The following is a 16,913-nucleotide window of genomic DNA, read 5'->3' as shown; positions in this document are numbered from 1 at the left end:
GAGCTAGCAATTACTTTAGCTTTAACAACTCCCATCTAATCAGAAAATGTGATTTCAGTTACAATTCTGTGAGTACTTTTCTAAAACATAGTTTCCACATGGAGTTTCAACAGTGGAGAGTCATGGCGTAATACAATGATTACATAGTGCTTTCTAGTCAGCCAAGAAGAATTCAAAAGTTCAAATCACTTCAGAGGCTTAACCACAGCAAATATTTTCTCATCTGTCGGACAATGTCAGAAGAAGAGTTTTCACAGGCTTCTTCTAACTAGCGCTGAAAGTGTTTGAATTCCAGTAGGTGTGACAAGACCATTCAAAGTAAATGAGTTTGAAATGAAAAACCATTATTGCAGAGGAGAAAATAGGTTGAAAGGGTCTGGTGGTGCTCATAGTTAATTAGGAGTCACTTCCATTCAGTTTTAACTGAAGCCAGCCTACACCAGACACACCTTCAGCAGTTTTCTAACCACTTAAAGATTCTAGTTTTATTAATGTTGTTTTAGGGAAACTCCAGTTTAGTTGTATGTTTCCATTTTATGGGCTGTTAGCTGCTAATTATGTGAGCTCTGGCTTTGCACTTTTCCCTGTTACGTCAGTTGCTGTACCTACAAGCTATTACTCTTTTCATTTCAGTCTAGTACTCAGAAAATTTAAATGACATTTAATATTCTTATGCTAAGCTTAGCTTTCCAGTTGTTCAAACTGGATGGCTGTCTGAAGTGCACTGTAGCCATATCCTTACTGCATTTTAAAAGTATCTTGAAATTTTTAAAAAGGGGAAAAAAAATAAATGTGGTGGTTTGACAGGAAATACGTTTTCTGGGATGCTGTGGTCAGGCCAATAGGTGCTCAGATTTTAAAATTGGCACCTAATGTGGCCATTGGGACATTGGATCTGCCTCTGAGAACACAGGGTTAAAGCAGGGCTCTCGCCTGGGAGGCTCTCTTGGGTTCCGGCGGGGAAACAGCTCAGGCCTCTGCCCTGCCCAGCTGCTGCGGCTGGGCGGAGGAGCGGAAGCCATGTGGCGGGGTGAGGTAGGCCGGGGCCCTGAGGATGGAAGGGTGGAGGAGCACCAAGAGACATCGGGCAGCCACCCCCCAGGAGAGAGAGAGAGAGCCGGTGCCTGTGCCTGTGCCACCTTGAAATTTGATAGCAGCCGGCTGAGAAGAAAAAGCGAGGGGAGGGTGCGGCGAGAAGGTGGCCAGCAGGGCAGCCGTGGGAGTTCTGGACAGACAGAGACTGAGATTTTTAACCCTTTTCTTGGATAATGGATACCTTACAAATGCTGATCCTCCTGGAGCTGAATGAGAAGAGAGATAGAGATGAGATAAGAGGAAATGGGCCATGAGAGAAGAATCTTAGGTGGGAGGAGGTGATGGAGGTCAGCAGAAACCATTGGTGGTTCAGTGGTAGAATTCTCACCCACCTCGCAGGAGGCCCGGGTTTGATTCACAGCCAATGCACTAAAATGTCATGGTTTGACACTGGCACAATGCCACTGCCCCCATGAGAATACCCTTTCCCTGGTTTCTGCTGTGAGATGTGACCAGGAATAAGCAAAGCAGGCTCCCACTTAGAAATATTAAAAAAAAAAAAAAAAAAAGTATTAACTAAACTCCAAGGGAAAGGGAAAAAAAGAAACACACAAGGACAACAAAAACTTCACAAATACAACTCCTCCTCCTCCCCACCAAATTTCCAATACAGCCATCCCTCAGATCACCAACTCTCAGTCCATCACCACCCTTTAGATAATCAATTCTCAGTTAATCAAGGGTGAGGAGTCCTTCTTGTGCCATAGGCTTCCCCTGGAAACACAGTTGAGACCTCGTGTGTTTCCTGTCACTCGTGGCACCACCTGGAGATCATTTGCCATCGTGACATCTTCCTTCCATGCCCAATGCTCTCACCACTGCACATGGACCAGAGCTGCTTCTAGGGTTTTCCTTTTAAGGGGGCTTTGTCCAATTCCAAAAAAACAGAACAGTCTCTCACCTTCGGGACACCTGTCCCCCCCAAATTCACCCCCTGGGGCCGAGGGATCTCAAGAACAGAGATCTTCTCCTCCACTGAAGATTGAGGGCACCAACCACCCTCCTCACCCATTGTCTCTGTTCATGCACTCCCATAACATCACTGCACTCCCTTGGCTCCGAGCCATTGCCTCCCCCTAAATGCAGTCTCTGTGTCACAGGAAAAAAATGGTTCTGTCCATGGCTATACAAGAAAAGTCCAGCCAAAGGCCACTCCATCACCTCCTCCCACCTAAGATTCTTCTCTCGTGGCCCATTTCCTTTTATCTCATCTCTATCTCTCTTCTCATTCAGCTCCAGGAGGATCAGCATTTGTAAGGTTTCCATCATCCAAGAAAAGGGTTAAAAATCTCAGTCTCTGTCTGTCCAGAACTCCCACGGCTGCCCTGCTGGCCACCTTCTCGCCGCACCCTCCCCTCGCTTTTTCTTCTCAGCCGGCTGCTATCAAATTTCAAGGTGGCACAGGCACAGGCACCGGCTCTCTCTCTCTCTCCTGGGGGGTGGCTGCCCGATGTCTCTTGGTGCTCCTCCACCCTTCCATCCTCAGGGCCCCGGCCTACCTCACCCCGCCACATGGCTTCCCCTGCCCCACCCAGCCACAGCAGCTGGGCAGGGCAGAGGCCTGAGCTGTTTCCCCGCCGGAACCCAAGAGAGCCTCCCAGGCGAGAGCCCTGCTTTAACCCTGTGTTCTCAGAGGCAGATCCAATGTCCCAATGGCCACATTAGGTGCCAATATTAAAATCTGAGCACCCATTGGCCTGACCACAGCATCCCAGAAAACGTATTTCCTGTCAAACCACCACAATAAAGAAGTTTTTAAAAACAAAAACTTAAGCCTAGAGCACAGAAAGTTGTGTCAGATGCAAAAAGGTGAGAGTGCAATATGGAATCTCTCTGGAAATGCAATAGAAAGACCCACTATTTAAATCCCTCACACCAATATAACAGCATTAATTTTGTGTAAATCCATACAGGCAGCCTGAAATTTTTCTTACCTGCATGCACCTTTTTTCTTACCTAAAGCATGCACGTATCTATTTTGACTTTCTTAAATTTAGTTTAATTTGGTTTCTTAAATTACTGTTTGTCTGAAGTTACTTTATGATTTCCAGGATGAATTTGCTTTGGTCTTAAGTTAAAAGAAAGAATTTCAGTCTCATATGAGAAAAGTAAAAAATATTTTTCATATATCTGATGTTTATACATACCTAATTTAATGCTTGGAGACATGAGTTGAAAAAAAATCTGCTTTGTACTTCATGTTTTAAGACACAAGTTGAAAAATTCTGCTTCTTACTAAGAGCTGTTGAGCATTACTAAAGTAATACTTCCCACTTCCCTGTGTGAGAAGATAGTTTAATCCAAACTCTTGTATGATAATATATTACTGATTTTTGTTCTTTAATGTCTGAGCTTTATTATTTAATCAATCATTTTCATTTTATTTTAAGTAAAGTTATGTAAGCTAATCATTTCTTGCATGCTGTGCTCTAAAAATTGGTCACACATCTGACTTGATCTATCCAAGTGCATCATTTCCATTACCTTTTGAAGTGGACTTTGCTAATGGGCTAAATGGTTTTCTATTTGGGTTTAAAGAGCAAAGATGATTTTTTAGCTTTCCATATCAAGTCTGCAGGCCTCACCACATTCTCTCTCAATTCTGTTTTGTGTGTTGACCAGCCCCTGGTCACTGTGCTGTACAAACAAACTCACTGTCTGTGCGCAGTGTCTACAGACAGGCTTTGCAAAGTGCAGCTGCAGTCAAGGACCAAAGCTAAAGAGCAGTGTCCAGTCTCTCGATTTCTGGTTAGGGGTGACATAACCTTCTTAATGTAGAAATAATTACATACTAGACAGCAAAGCCTGATTTGTAGAGCAATGTCCTGATTGGTTCTCCTAATAAAAATACGTGTATCATTTTCCCATATTGAGCAGTTTTAATAAACACTTAAGTTTACCTGAATGTTGCTCCTGTGATTGCAGTGGAAATTGTTAATTTTGATTGAAAAAAAAAGATCCAGGCACTTTGCAAAAATCTGTTAAACAATCCTTCAGTAGTTTACTTTCATTTCTCTAAATAAATATGTCTTTGCCTACTTGACTGGTATTCTCATGATCTAAACTTGCAGTGAATGCAGAGCAGGATGTGTAACTAAGTGTAACCAATAACTACATTTCCAGACTTGGAGCAGAAGTCCAGACATGATCTGAAGTCAGTCATATTGTTTCTACTGCTCTTACAAAACAGATTTTTTCACATAAATTAAATAATGCTACATTTAATTACCTTTCTGTTTAGCCTAGCGAATGAAGAAGGAAATAGAAAAGAGAGGTAAGAGCCATGCCTTGCTTAGGTTTGTGGTTAATCAATTTCCTGCTCCCCAATGCTTCGAGATGCACTCTCCTTAAAACAAGATAAAAACTTTTTTTCTACTAATTTGATTTCCAAGCTCTCTACCAATTACTTAAGAAGATGACTTGGTTCTCAACTTTAAAGGCAGAAATAGGCATAATTTGTAGGCAAGACAAATCACTACATTCTCAATATTTATTGACATCTTAATATTATTGTCATATGTAAGCATTTGACACAGTCTTTATGCAGCAGACACTTAACTGTATTGAGTTCTGCACTAGAGCAGGTGATTCTAGTGGGACAAAGGAGGCTTTGGCTGGTTTTTGTCAAGCATCAAAAATCTGATAAAGTTTGACATGATATTCTGCTCACCCACCGTCTGGACCATGAGCATACACATCCCCTTCTCATGATGTAATGTGCACAGCTTCACCACATGTCTAGAAAAAACATTCTTTTCTGCTGCACTTTTCTTAAGCACGTCTTAATATTTGTGTTCTCATCCAGAGGCCTTTTGAGAAAGACACAGTAGACCATGGCCAGTATGGATGGTGTCACCTAAGGAATCGTGTGAAGGTGTTAGAGTAAGCACAGCTCAAGATGCTGGAGAACCAAGACAGCTGCTCAAGGAAAATTTATAATATGAATATTATAATTAATTGATTTCGGAAGCCATGTTGAAGTATTTTCCAATTACTTAATGTGAAAGTCTATAAACATTTTTAATGATGAGTATTTAAAGTTTGAACATAAGCCTGACCACTAGAAAATTCCAGGGAGATAGAAGTAAATTAGTGTGTCAATACAAAGGAAGCAAAAGCAGCGCATCTGCAGTAGGGCTGCAGAAATTTGATACAATGGAATTTTCCAGTAGGGGCCTGGATGACTCATTAAATTGATAGTGCTGTTTGTGAAGAGGACCCATTTTCAGAACCAGCATATCTATTTTCATACTATATACAACTTAATGTTGCATGATATTCAACTATAATTACAGTGTAAGGTATGTCTTGCATCTCAGAGAAAGGTCTATTTTGGCAAACCTTTTAAATCCTAATAACTGCATAAAAACAGCTTTACAATCACTAGTGACCAGATCAGAGACTGCAATAGCAAACTTGTGAAATAGTAAATGATGATGCCATTTCTTATTAATGAAGATTATTAATTAGGAAAGGAAGTGTATTTTAGAAAGCAGGGTGCAAAGTTAAGGACCTAGGAAGGAGAAGCAAAGAGAACACCATAAGAGAACAGCAAATGGTGATTTTGCTCAGGCTCCTATATATCAATTTCATCCTCTGTTCTTTTCCCAGTTCTTTCCAGTCCTTGCTGTGTTTGAAGGATAAGTCAGACATCCTGTGTCTTTCAGCACACAGCAACTGACGGTGATAAATTTGTTGTGGATTTGGGGGTTTTGTGGTTTTTTGGTGTGGGGAAGAGGTTATGTGCAAGTGAGGATGAGATATTATTCTGTTTTCTCTAAATTATTGATTTGTAGCAGAAAAAAATAATCAGTATGTAATATCAATGCAAAGCCAGCACTATGAGCTCACTTTATAGTCTTTCTCCACAAATGCTAGAGAACCTATTGCAATCCAAGCAATCAGATTTTGTGACAGTATTTGGCTGATATGCTGCAAAAGAATTCAGAAGTAAAATGAGAAAAAGGTCTGATTTTAAAAAGCACAAAAATACCCCAAAACTTTCTGATTCCCTTTTACTGGTATTGAAGTCTGCAAGACTGTCATACTTCATACATGACCATAGTCACATTTTAGTAATTACGTTCTTACATGGGACTGTATTTTACCAGTTCAATGAAACTTTTCATACTAATATAAAGATAAATTGTGTCAAAGCCGCTGTTTCTAGCGTGATTTTACAGCGGGGTGGCATTTTTCTATGATTGTGTATTGCTGCTCTTGCAGGTCCATTTTTCTGCTAATTTTTAACTGGGTGTGGTTTTGCCCTCTTATACACTCTGATACATATTTCCACTGCAGCGATTTTTTTTAAGCTGAAGCCAGTTCTTAGCTGAAGCTAAGAACATTCTTTAATAAATAAAAGTCTATTTAAGCTGTAGGATTCTCTTTGTCTTTTTTATTTTTTCTTGATCACATCCTTTCCCTGTAAAAGATTGAAAGCTTCTACATTCATGAAAAAATTCAGATCAGCTTCCATTCCCTCTGTAGATATCCCTGGGTCACCATCCTTAAGCCAGCTAGCTCACACCTGGAGGTTAATAGCTGGGGTTGGTTTTTATGTCTCACCATATAGAAACTTCTAAATGACTCAATAAACTTTCTGTAAACCTCTAGAGGAATACCTTCATGCAAGCTTGCTGCCTGGTTTTTATGTGAGCAGCAGATCACTGAAACCAATAGATTAGAGAGCAGATGCCTCCAACAGCTCTTTTGTGAAACCCAGCAATACAAAGTGTTATTTTGTACCATTTAATATGTTTGCAACACACATCCTTGGGCCTGTAGACAGCATACTCTGAAATCACCTACTTTTTCTAGAATCCTGGACCAAATCTCCCTGTTCCATTTTGGGATGACACCTACAGCTGCAACACAGAACACTGAAGAATATTTATTATATGGCTCTGTATCCACTATCAACTTTCCAGTATCAACTTTGTTTTTATCTGCTGCTCTATTTTGGGTTCAACTGTTCTGCTAAGCAGTATCAGTAACACAACAGGTGACATCAGTCGTTCCTGACTTAGCTTCCAGTCTTTTCCTTTAACAGAACTTTTAACAACTTTACGTGAAAGATCTTTTTCCATTTGTCTGAGAGGTCAGTGTCATCACCCACTGATCAGACTTGCCTGCCAATATAAATGTCTTTTACCATTTTGTAAAACATGACAGAAACCACATGAATTCACCCAATGTGTTGCTAGGCTCATTTGTCCTCTGAATCACCTAGTTTACCTCACATCTAGATTATCTGTAGTGAGGTGAGGTAGGAAATATCTGCACGCTTTCCTGTCCTCTTATCCATGATATTGGAAGAATCTAAAGTTTGGTCCTCTTGGGTTTTCTCAGCGATCTGGTGGAAGGCAGGGAGGCTGGAACCATGGCAGGGAGGTTGGAACCACATTATCATTCAGGTGCCTTCCTAACCAAACTGTCCTGTGTTCCTGTGATTTGAAACCTGGGGTTAAAATTCCCAAGGGAGTTTTCACCCTTGCTGCTAGGAGACCTTTGGCCACCAGATGACTTTCCTATTCTAAGGTGACTGGTGTATATAACAGTGAGATGAAGTCCTTGGAAAACAAAATAGTTTAATTTCAAAATTTGGCCTGAACCATTGAAAGTCCTTTCCCACTCCTGCCTCACAATTCTTCCTGCTTCCTAGTTCTCCCTCCTATTTCTGCTCCAGCCCCTGGAAAGCAAATACTGATCCATGGAGAAGCTGTTTATTCTCTGATTTGGGACACTCTCTTGCCTTAATATACAGAGAGTGATAAAGTCCCCCCTGAGTCCCCTTTTCTCCAGGCTGAACACCCCCAGCTCTCTCAGTCACTCCTCACAGGGTTTGTGTTCCAGGCCCCTCACCAGCCTCATTTCCCTCCTCTGGACATGCTCAAGCATCTCAACATCCTTCCCAAACTGAGGGGCCCAGAACTGGACGCAGCACTCAAGGTGTGGCCTCACCAGTGCTGAGTACAGGGGAAGAATGACCTCCCTGCTCCTGCTGGCCACATTGTTCCTGATACTAGCCAGGATGCCATTGGCCTTCTTGGCTCCCAGGGCACACTGCTGGCTCATGTTCAGCTGGCTGTCAACCAGCACCCCCAGGTCCCTTTCTGCCTGGCCTCTGTCCAGACACACTGTCTCCAGACTGTAGCATTGCAGGGCTTTGTTGTGGCAAATAAATCTGTTTAATATAAAGTCCTCTCACTGAGGATGTATCAGATATTAAACTGATAAGAATCTCAATTATCTACAGCTTTCATAATAATTTCAAAGCATGGTTCTTCTGCTTTGAAGAAACGCTTAGAATGGTGTCAGTGGAATTATGTGAAAAGGGGCTAGTGCAGCAGCAAAAGAGCTCCAGGCAGAGTATAATGTATTCAAACATATCTACAGATAAACTGAGACATGCTTCAGATGCTGCATAACAGCACAACAGTTTATAATTTATTGACTATCTCACAGTTCACACTTGCTTTTTTAGATTTTGCCACACTTATTTGCAAAGAAAAGTTAAAAATATTCTAAGGATTATACAGTCAAGTCATAACCAAGTTTGGGTGACAAACAGCACCTACATCTCTGCATTGTGAAAGGAATTTGTTCTTCTAATGGATTCCTTAAAGATTACTTGGTGCTTTTTAAGCAGGGGGATTTCCTTCTGGCTTTTACAATGAAAAAATCAGGCAGCTGGGAAATCTCTCTGCTGCTTTCTTTTCCCAGTTTTTCAATGGAGATAACAGTAGGTACCTGAAACTCTCCCCTAACAACAAATTTCTGATAACTAGTGGTCAGGAGCATCAGAAAGAGGCAGGACTAGAAATTAGTTAGTATAAAATGTCAAATATTCAAACAGTGCATTTTTAATTTTAAAAAATGATGTAATGAAATTGTTGTAGGACAAGGAGGGAAGGAGAGGATAATGCACAGCTAATGACTATAGAGATCAGCTTGTAGTGAAATATACTCAGATAAAGCTCCTCTAAAAATCAGAACAACCTCAGGCACATGAAGGAAGCAAAGACTGTTTAAGGGAGCTTTCCAGACTGCTTCTATTTCATTCAGCACATACTCTGTTTTTCCTTCTAAGCCTGAATTTCTACTGCCCTTCACCATGAAATCTGTTATTGTCTTTTTTCTGTAATTATTATTTTCTGCACTAAATGATGAGACTATAAAAGCCACTTGCAATGCTTAATCTTTCCTTGCTTTCTTCTTCATATTCCATGTGAGATTCCATATATGACAGAGACTGCCTTGTATTCTGAAGCTCAGCCTCAGCACAATCAGTATGTGCAGGTCTCCATGCTCTGTTCATGTCTCGTTCACAGGAGGGAAATATGATTTCCTCTTCTACAGTGACATAAGAATGATGTAGTAGTTTCCACACACTTTATCTTCAAACTGTGGTTATTTTTCAGTTTTTTTGAAACACAGAACAGTCTCCTAACATAAGGCTTGTGAAGCATTTGCACACTTCAGCATTTGCAAATTTTCTGTACCCCATCTGCTATCAACTTTCAATCTTCCAACCATGTTCAGGTTTTAGAAGATTCAGTGGCACTCTGCTGTATCTATTCAAAGCAGCCACCTTGTGCTTTCCTGCGCTTTTCCTTTTAAATCTCTTTCCAAAGCAGTTTCAGCAAATGTGATCTAAAGGATCACAATATAGACCTGTGTCTCTTTGGGAAGCTCTTCATGACGAGTTCCCAAAGAATCTCTTCAAGGAACATACAGCAAACTCAGTAACAACTGTTGCCATGACGAAACCTGGGGCAACTCCCTGAAAGGTGGCTGTAGTCAGGTAGGAGTTGGTCTCTTCTCCTAGGAAACAACTGACAGAATGAGAGGACACAGTTTTGAGCTGCAACAAGGGAAGTTTAGGTTGGATGTTAGAAAAAAATTCTTCACTGAAAGAGTGATTGCACGCTGTAATCATCTGCCCAGGGAGGTGGTGGAGTCACCATCCCTGGATGTGTTCAAAGAACACTGGGCGTGGTGCTTAGTGCCTTGGTTTAGTTGATGAGGACGTGTTAGGTCACAGGGGGGACTAGATGACCTCAAAAGGTCGTTTTCAACCTAGTTCATTCTGTGATTTATCCAACTTCTCTACAAAGGACAGCTCTCGTTCTTGAGTCTGGTAACATGGTTGTTCTCAATAGAACACAAAAGCATGCCCTGGGTAAAAACCTAAATAAAGCTCAAGATAAGAGCTGCTTAGGTTGAAGGCAGTGTCTGAATGTAACAAGGGGACCAAGAGGAACTGAAAGGAGAAATCTGGAAAAATTAAGAACTAGTTAAGAAAATTAACACTTTTGATAAACTGTTTTAATTACCTTCTCAGCACACATTAGGGAGCCAAATGTACTCTTCTTGCATTAGGGCATGTGATGACACCAGCAGGGCTTGATCTTGTGAATTGTATCATTATCAAAATTTCTATTTCTAGGAAAATATTAATTTAAGATTCTTAAAACAATAATCTTCAAGGAAAGGAATTAGCAGTCCTTTCTTATGGGAAAAAAATGGGAAAGTGGAATAAAAGTTTTTTATCAGGAGAAACACTGACTATCCTTAAATCTTTCCTAAAAAATCCTTTAGGCAATCTTAATCTTTACAGATAAAAAAGAAAAGGGAAAAGAATCCGCTTTCAGAATAACACATTTATAAAAGCAGATAAGAAGAACATACATGATTTTCTGCATAATATTAAAACAGGTGTGATTACATTTATGGTAACTGATAAGGTTCTTGCCTGAAAAGGTAAGACGTCAGCAGTTTAAAGGCTACAGTGGAACTTATTTCCCCATAAAACCAAACCAAAGCAATAAAAAACCCTAAGGACAGGATTTCAAGGTATATCCTGGCTTGTTGTCCTCTACAGTTCCCAGGACATGTGTTTCTTTGTGTTTAATTCTTTGTTAAATCATTATGCCGTACCTTGTATTTTTTTTTTCCTTTTTTTTTTCCCTAGCTCTCTTTATTTCTTTCATCTTACAACACACTTCTTTGAAAGAGTTAAGTTTACAGATGGGAGATAATGGTCAATGAAGAATTGTAGCTAAAAACATAGAAAACTTTATTACATTGCCAGCTATCTGGATTTTGATGCAAGTTCTGTGATATTTGCCACTCTTCCTTTCAAGCCTGGGCTGATGGAAGCTAAAATCTTTTATAAGAACTTCAGTGCACTTTTTACTAAAAGTTCAGACATTTCTAGCCCTCATAACTAAAAACAAAACAAAACAAAATAAATACCAAGAAACAAGCAAACAAACAAAAGCCAACAACAAAAAAAACTGCACAAACCTCAAAAGAACAAAAGAAGAATTGAAGGCTAAAAAGAAATGAAAAAAATACACTATTTTCCTGCCAAATATTTTTTTTAAACAGGAGAAAAATGCTTTTCCAAAGCATTTATATAATTCACAAAATGTTGACAAAAAAAATTAAAGAAATCCTTCAAACAACTGCTGTTATCCTCATATTGCCACTGAATAGAAGAATACATTGTTTGAAATGTTTTCTGTTTCGTAAACAAATTATGACTAAGCCCATTAAGATAAAAATTAAGACATGCTTCCTAGTTGTGTAGCTTCAAGGCTTGCACAGAACAATTCCTATTTCCCATGGCAAAATGTAATCTCCAAGCAGAGGCCTTTGGTTTCCACTTGATCACCTAGCTCCCACAGGGAAATCTCAGTGCTCAGGCTCTTGCCCTTACTCACAGAATGGTGCTGGTATTTCTCTATCACTAAAACACAAGTCTGAGTTGAGCATTAGCCCTGTATTCTACACAAACAAAGCACTTTTAAAGGCTGTAGTTTTGTATTTATAAAACCTCACATAGTTTTGCCCTGGATATACTGACTGCCATGCCAATGTTTTGGATTTGAGTCTTGCAGTAGTTTCACTGGCATCATAACTCAGACCTAAGTACCAGATGCTTTTGTCATATTATGCATATGTGAATTACAACTTCCACCTGTCTAATAGCCACTGTGATACAACATATATCAGTGTGTATTTCTGCCTGTGGAGAAGACATATTGATGATTAAATAACCCAAGACAGCCTATGTAGGACAGGAAAGGACTAACTTTGCCCTTACTTTCCCCTCAGGTGTTTAGGATGAGTGTAGCTTGATGTGGGCTCATAGTAAATCAGACTCTAAGAGGCTGTCAGGCCATCAACTTTGCCAGTGGCCCACCCCTTGTCCATCTAATCACAGAGGATGAGTTAACTGCCAGAATATTCTCTACATTCTAATATCTACTTGTGTTGTTCACATCGTTGTCCTTCCAAAATGAGTTATGTCTCTAAACTAACCACAATATTTTAAGGGAATTTGACTGCATGTAGCAGTAGAAGATGTGACAGGGAAACTGACTCTTGCTATTTACTTGTACATCAGAAGGTATCTGCATCATCACTATTTTCAGAAGGAGCATATATACATGTATCCACATAAGCTCTCACCTGTTAGTGCACAGTTCATGTAAAAGAACAAATCCAGATTGTCGATGATCTCCATGATAAGAAAGTTAAATTTTCTATTTCTAGTCTTGTTAATGTTTATTGAAAGGCACTGCATATCTGTCTCAGTCTGCAGCAACTAATCTCACCTCTGTCAAATGTTGCTATTTTTACATTTTGCTTAGTGTGAGAAACATGTCTCACTATTTAAAATTTTTATAAAAGTTTATTAAGGGATAAAACAGATAAAATCCAGCATTGGGGTGCTTGGCTGTTTGCCAAAAGCACAGTGCTACCTTAAACGTTTTTCTCTATATACTGTTACATTACAGGGGATATATGCATATTCATAAGAGTTTATACATATCCAAACATTCCTTTGAGTTTAGATGTTCTTTTGCTTAGTTTTAACCTTTGACTTGCCTTCATGCCATCTTGGAGAGTAAACCAACATATTTTATTTCTTCTTGTGGTTCCATCCTGTTGTATTTTCACTCCCTGATAACGAGGGTCAATAAATTCTTATTTTCTCCGGTGCTCTGGTTTCCGTTTCCTTTATCTTGTCTTTCAGATAAGATAGCCCCCGAATGTGAGAAATCACCTAAATATTTTACACCATTTTCTGAGTTAGTGACATGAAAAAGCATTTCAACATTCCAGTGTCTATTATGCTATGGTCTAAGATAGCATATATTACATTTTTATTTATAAAAGCTATGTGGTGTATGCATAAACTGACAGATTATACCATATCAGAAGCAGTAATTACAAATTGTACTGTATTAGGATTTGTGTGATAAATAATTACTTATAAAACTAAAGTTAATACATAAATGCAAAAGCCAATAACTATATTTGTATTTATAACACTCAGCATTTAGAATCTGCCTACTTCTGTGATCTCATCTTCTTTTCAGGTAATTTTGATATTCTTCCAGAATATGGAGCGAAGAGATGATTTCTTTCTGAAAGGCTTCCTTAATGGCAGAAGATGCTGATTTCTAAATCCCAGGCCTACAACCTCCCTAGGATGGCACTTCACTACATCCAAGAAGGCTGCAGTCAGTATCAAACTTGATCCTTGTGTGCAAGATTCAGTTTGCAGAGCAGCTCACGAAGAGCCATTAATTGGTTTCCAGGCGTTCTTGTAGAGCATTCACAGAGTTGTCTGAGGTAAGTAGGCCTGGAAGTCCCCAGGATAATTACTTGGATGGCATTTGTGTCACAGCAGTGCTGAAGGGGCTCAGAAGGGTCAGAAAGAATGAGACACGAACAAATCTCATGTGTAACCCCTTAAATACTGGCATGGCTTTTACTACATCTTTCATGTTTCCAATACTGCCTCTGCCAAAGCTCTTACTAAATATCACACCTCTTTATTGTTTTTTACCAAAATGCAAACTGAACATGCTCTAGATTTGGGCAGAGACTTGTATTTCTTGCAGAATATCTGTGGCACACCACTTAAAAGGGTGATTGGAGTTTTACATTGTGTTGTGTAACCACCTTCATATTCAAGAGTTTTTTTGAATCTTTGTTCCCTACCTATCATGTACAACTAGGAAAAGGGAATAAAAGAACTTGGAGTTCTTCAAGCATATGAGCTTCTGCAATGACCTGCTTACTTTTAGGGACGTTTTCCCACTGGGGACTTGAAAGTTCAACTATCTGCATAAAATCAGAGCAATAAAATATTTACACACACACAGACACACAGACACACAGACACACATATTTATCAATGAGGGATTATCTCCAGGAGGATCTCTTCAAAGTGATACAACTTTTAAAATTCTTTTAAGTAACTTTAGTCATGGGTTTGCTCACCTCTGCCCAGGGGGAGGGTAATTGAAGTTTTTCTTCAAAATAATCTGTCCACTGAGAGTTAGATATTTGCTGGGTGAAGCATGATGGTCTTCAATGAACAAAAGGAAGATTCCTAGACTCTGAGAGTTTAACGTGTGTAGGTTGAGACTAACCAGAAGAGACAGAGGAGATAAAGGGAGATTACCAAACATTACCCCACCCTCCATCCCCCCCCTGCTGTGCAGTTGGAGACACCTGGTCTGGTAAAAGATTGATAAGAGAACCAAAGAATGAGGACCAAATTAGCATCGAGAGTGGAAGAACCAAAAAACAATAGTAGAGTGAATGCTAAGAATTGTGTAATGTAGAATCAATAAACAAGAATTTCTTTGGGGTTTTTGTATCTAAATATGTGAAAATTCTGGTAACTAACCATGTGTGATGGAATGATTTCTACGGCAAATCCTGGCATGTGGGGATGGAATGATTTCCATTGTATATCCTGGCCAGAATAAAGCAATTCCTGATTATCTAAACTTATAAGATGTTGTTGGAGAGTTTCTTTTATTCCTGCAGTTTCACTGACAAATCTATGCTGCTGTAATTCTACCAGTATGTTTTTTAACTAGGCTGACAAACTCTAGTAATGCAATAATCCATTATTTACAACAAGTCTTCATTAAAAACTGTTGGCTTTTCATGCAATTGCACACTGTGGATGACAGAATAGCCAGAGAACTTCTATTAATAAGTACTAAAATCTATGTTCCCTTTCTTGCAGTTGCATGCCTTCCAGAAGTTATACAGTTTTCTATCAGTAGATGGCCGTGTCGTTTTACAGCTATTATTCCATTCTGGTTCTTTAGATTAAATGCTAAAAAGACAAAATATTATAGCTGGCCCAATGAGATCTCTTTATTGGTAAAGGAGTTCTAGGTAAAGGAGTTCTAGGTAAAGGAGTTCTACCTCTGCAGGGCAAAAAAAAGCTCTGCACAAAAAAAGGAGCTTTCCAAAGCTCTTGCAGATGTGCCTCATATCAAAACCAGTGAGAAAAGTTAAAAAACTCTCCGTACAAACAGTTCATACTTCTCCAACTGCAGGCACTTTCATTTGGTTAAGATTGTCATGCTGTATGAAGTCTAAATCAAGGGATTAAACTAAAAATGGAAGGATTAACCCATTAATCATAGTCTTTCTATCACAAGGCCTTCCTTCTTTTAAAGATCAGTCAGGTTAAGTTTTTCTGTGTGCCTTCAAGAAATGTTAAATATGAATCTGTAACCATTTCTTAAGGATAAGGTTATAGCTAAATGCTCATTTAAAAAATCCTGGTCAGGCATTAGTACAAGAGGACCACTAACTGCTTTCAGATTCTTGAGGTTTATTAGAAATGCATCTAAAAACAAAGAAAAAACAATTATCTTTAGCATTTATATTGCTCTGAATTGTGCTGGCAAAAAGACAGAAAGCTATTCCTCAGACAAGTAAAACATCTGGTTGGTAATACAAGTCAGCCACAATAGAGAGAGCTCTGATCTGAGGCCTTTGGTTCCTGCTGGCAACAGATTTTATCCCAGGTCCAGAAAACCTCCTTAGGACAACAGCAAATCTCAAAAACCTTTTAATTAACATGTGTGTATATATTGACTTTCTTAAAAAAATATTTTGTTAAAAGTTCCTGCTTAGCGTCATGACCCGTTGGCACGTGGTGGGATGTTTGCTGTAAATTCTTGTCAGGCTGAACAAAAACATCAGACACGTGTCAGAGAACTCTTGTGCTTTTATTGTAGCTCTAACTCTGGCAGCCAGCTTGCTCTTTAGACCAAAAGGCGTGGGCTAACAAGCCCTGAAATTCTTAGAATGCATTTTCTCAGAAGAAGTGGCTAGCAGGCCCTTAGTTTCATACAGTTTGCTTCCATCAGTTCTCAGCTCCCACAACAAACTTCTCAAAGGTGCTGGCTACCAAGCCACAACTTGCAACCAAAGGTGTTGGCTCAGGAGCCACAATACAGCTCTTCTTAAAGGTGCTGGTTAACAAGCCACAATACACTTCCACAAGCTCCCACTCTCGCAGCAAACTTCGGTACCAAGGATGGGGAAAAATATGACAGCCATGCTTTTCCCAGATAAAGTAAGGAAGGAGAGGAATAAAGGTGAGAAAGAAAAACAAAGAATGAGTCCACAGCTACCACATTGGTTGTGCCTTGTGGATGAACCAGAGCCGGGGTAGGCAATACAGGTGAAAGAGAGGAAAAAGAGAGCAAGGGGTCCTGATCCACTTAATTTTATATCTGACCTGGTGCATGCCCCTTATGCAAACTAGACTTTTTCGGCTGTTTTGTTTATACCTGCACAGACCCCTGTTTTGTTTATACCTACCCCTTCAGCCCTCCCTCGGGGAGTGAGTCAAGAAAGAGGATTAAGCACAAGTGTCCAGGTGGAGCAGGAAGTTGGCTCTGAACAAGTGCTGCCCCATCCCTGCAGGATTGTGGCCTCAAACCACATCTTTCCTGTTGTAACAGACAGAATCTTTG

This window comes from Agelaius tricolor, unplaced genomic scaffold (assembly GCF_023055355.1).
Source record: "Agelaius tricolor isolate 1412-34295 unplaced genomic scaffold, bAgeTri1.0.p SCAF_27, whole genome shotgun sequence".
NCBI lineage: Eukaryota > Metazoa > Chordata > Aves > Passeriformes > Icteridae > Agelaius > Agelaius tricolor.
This window is presented reverse-complemented; position numbering follows the sequence as displayed.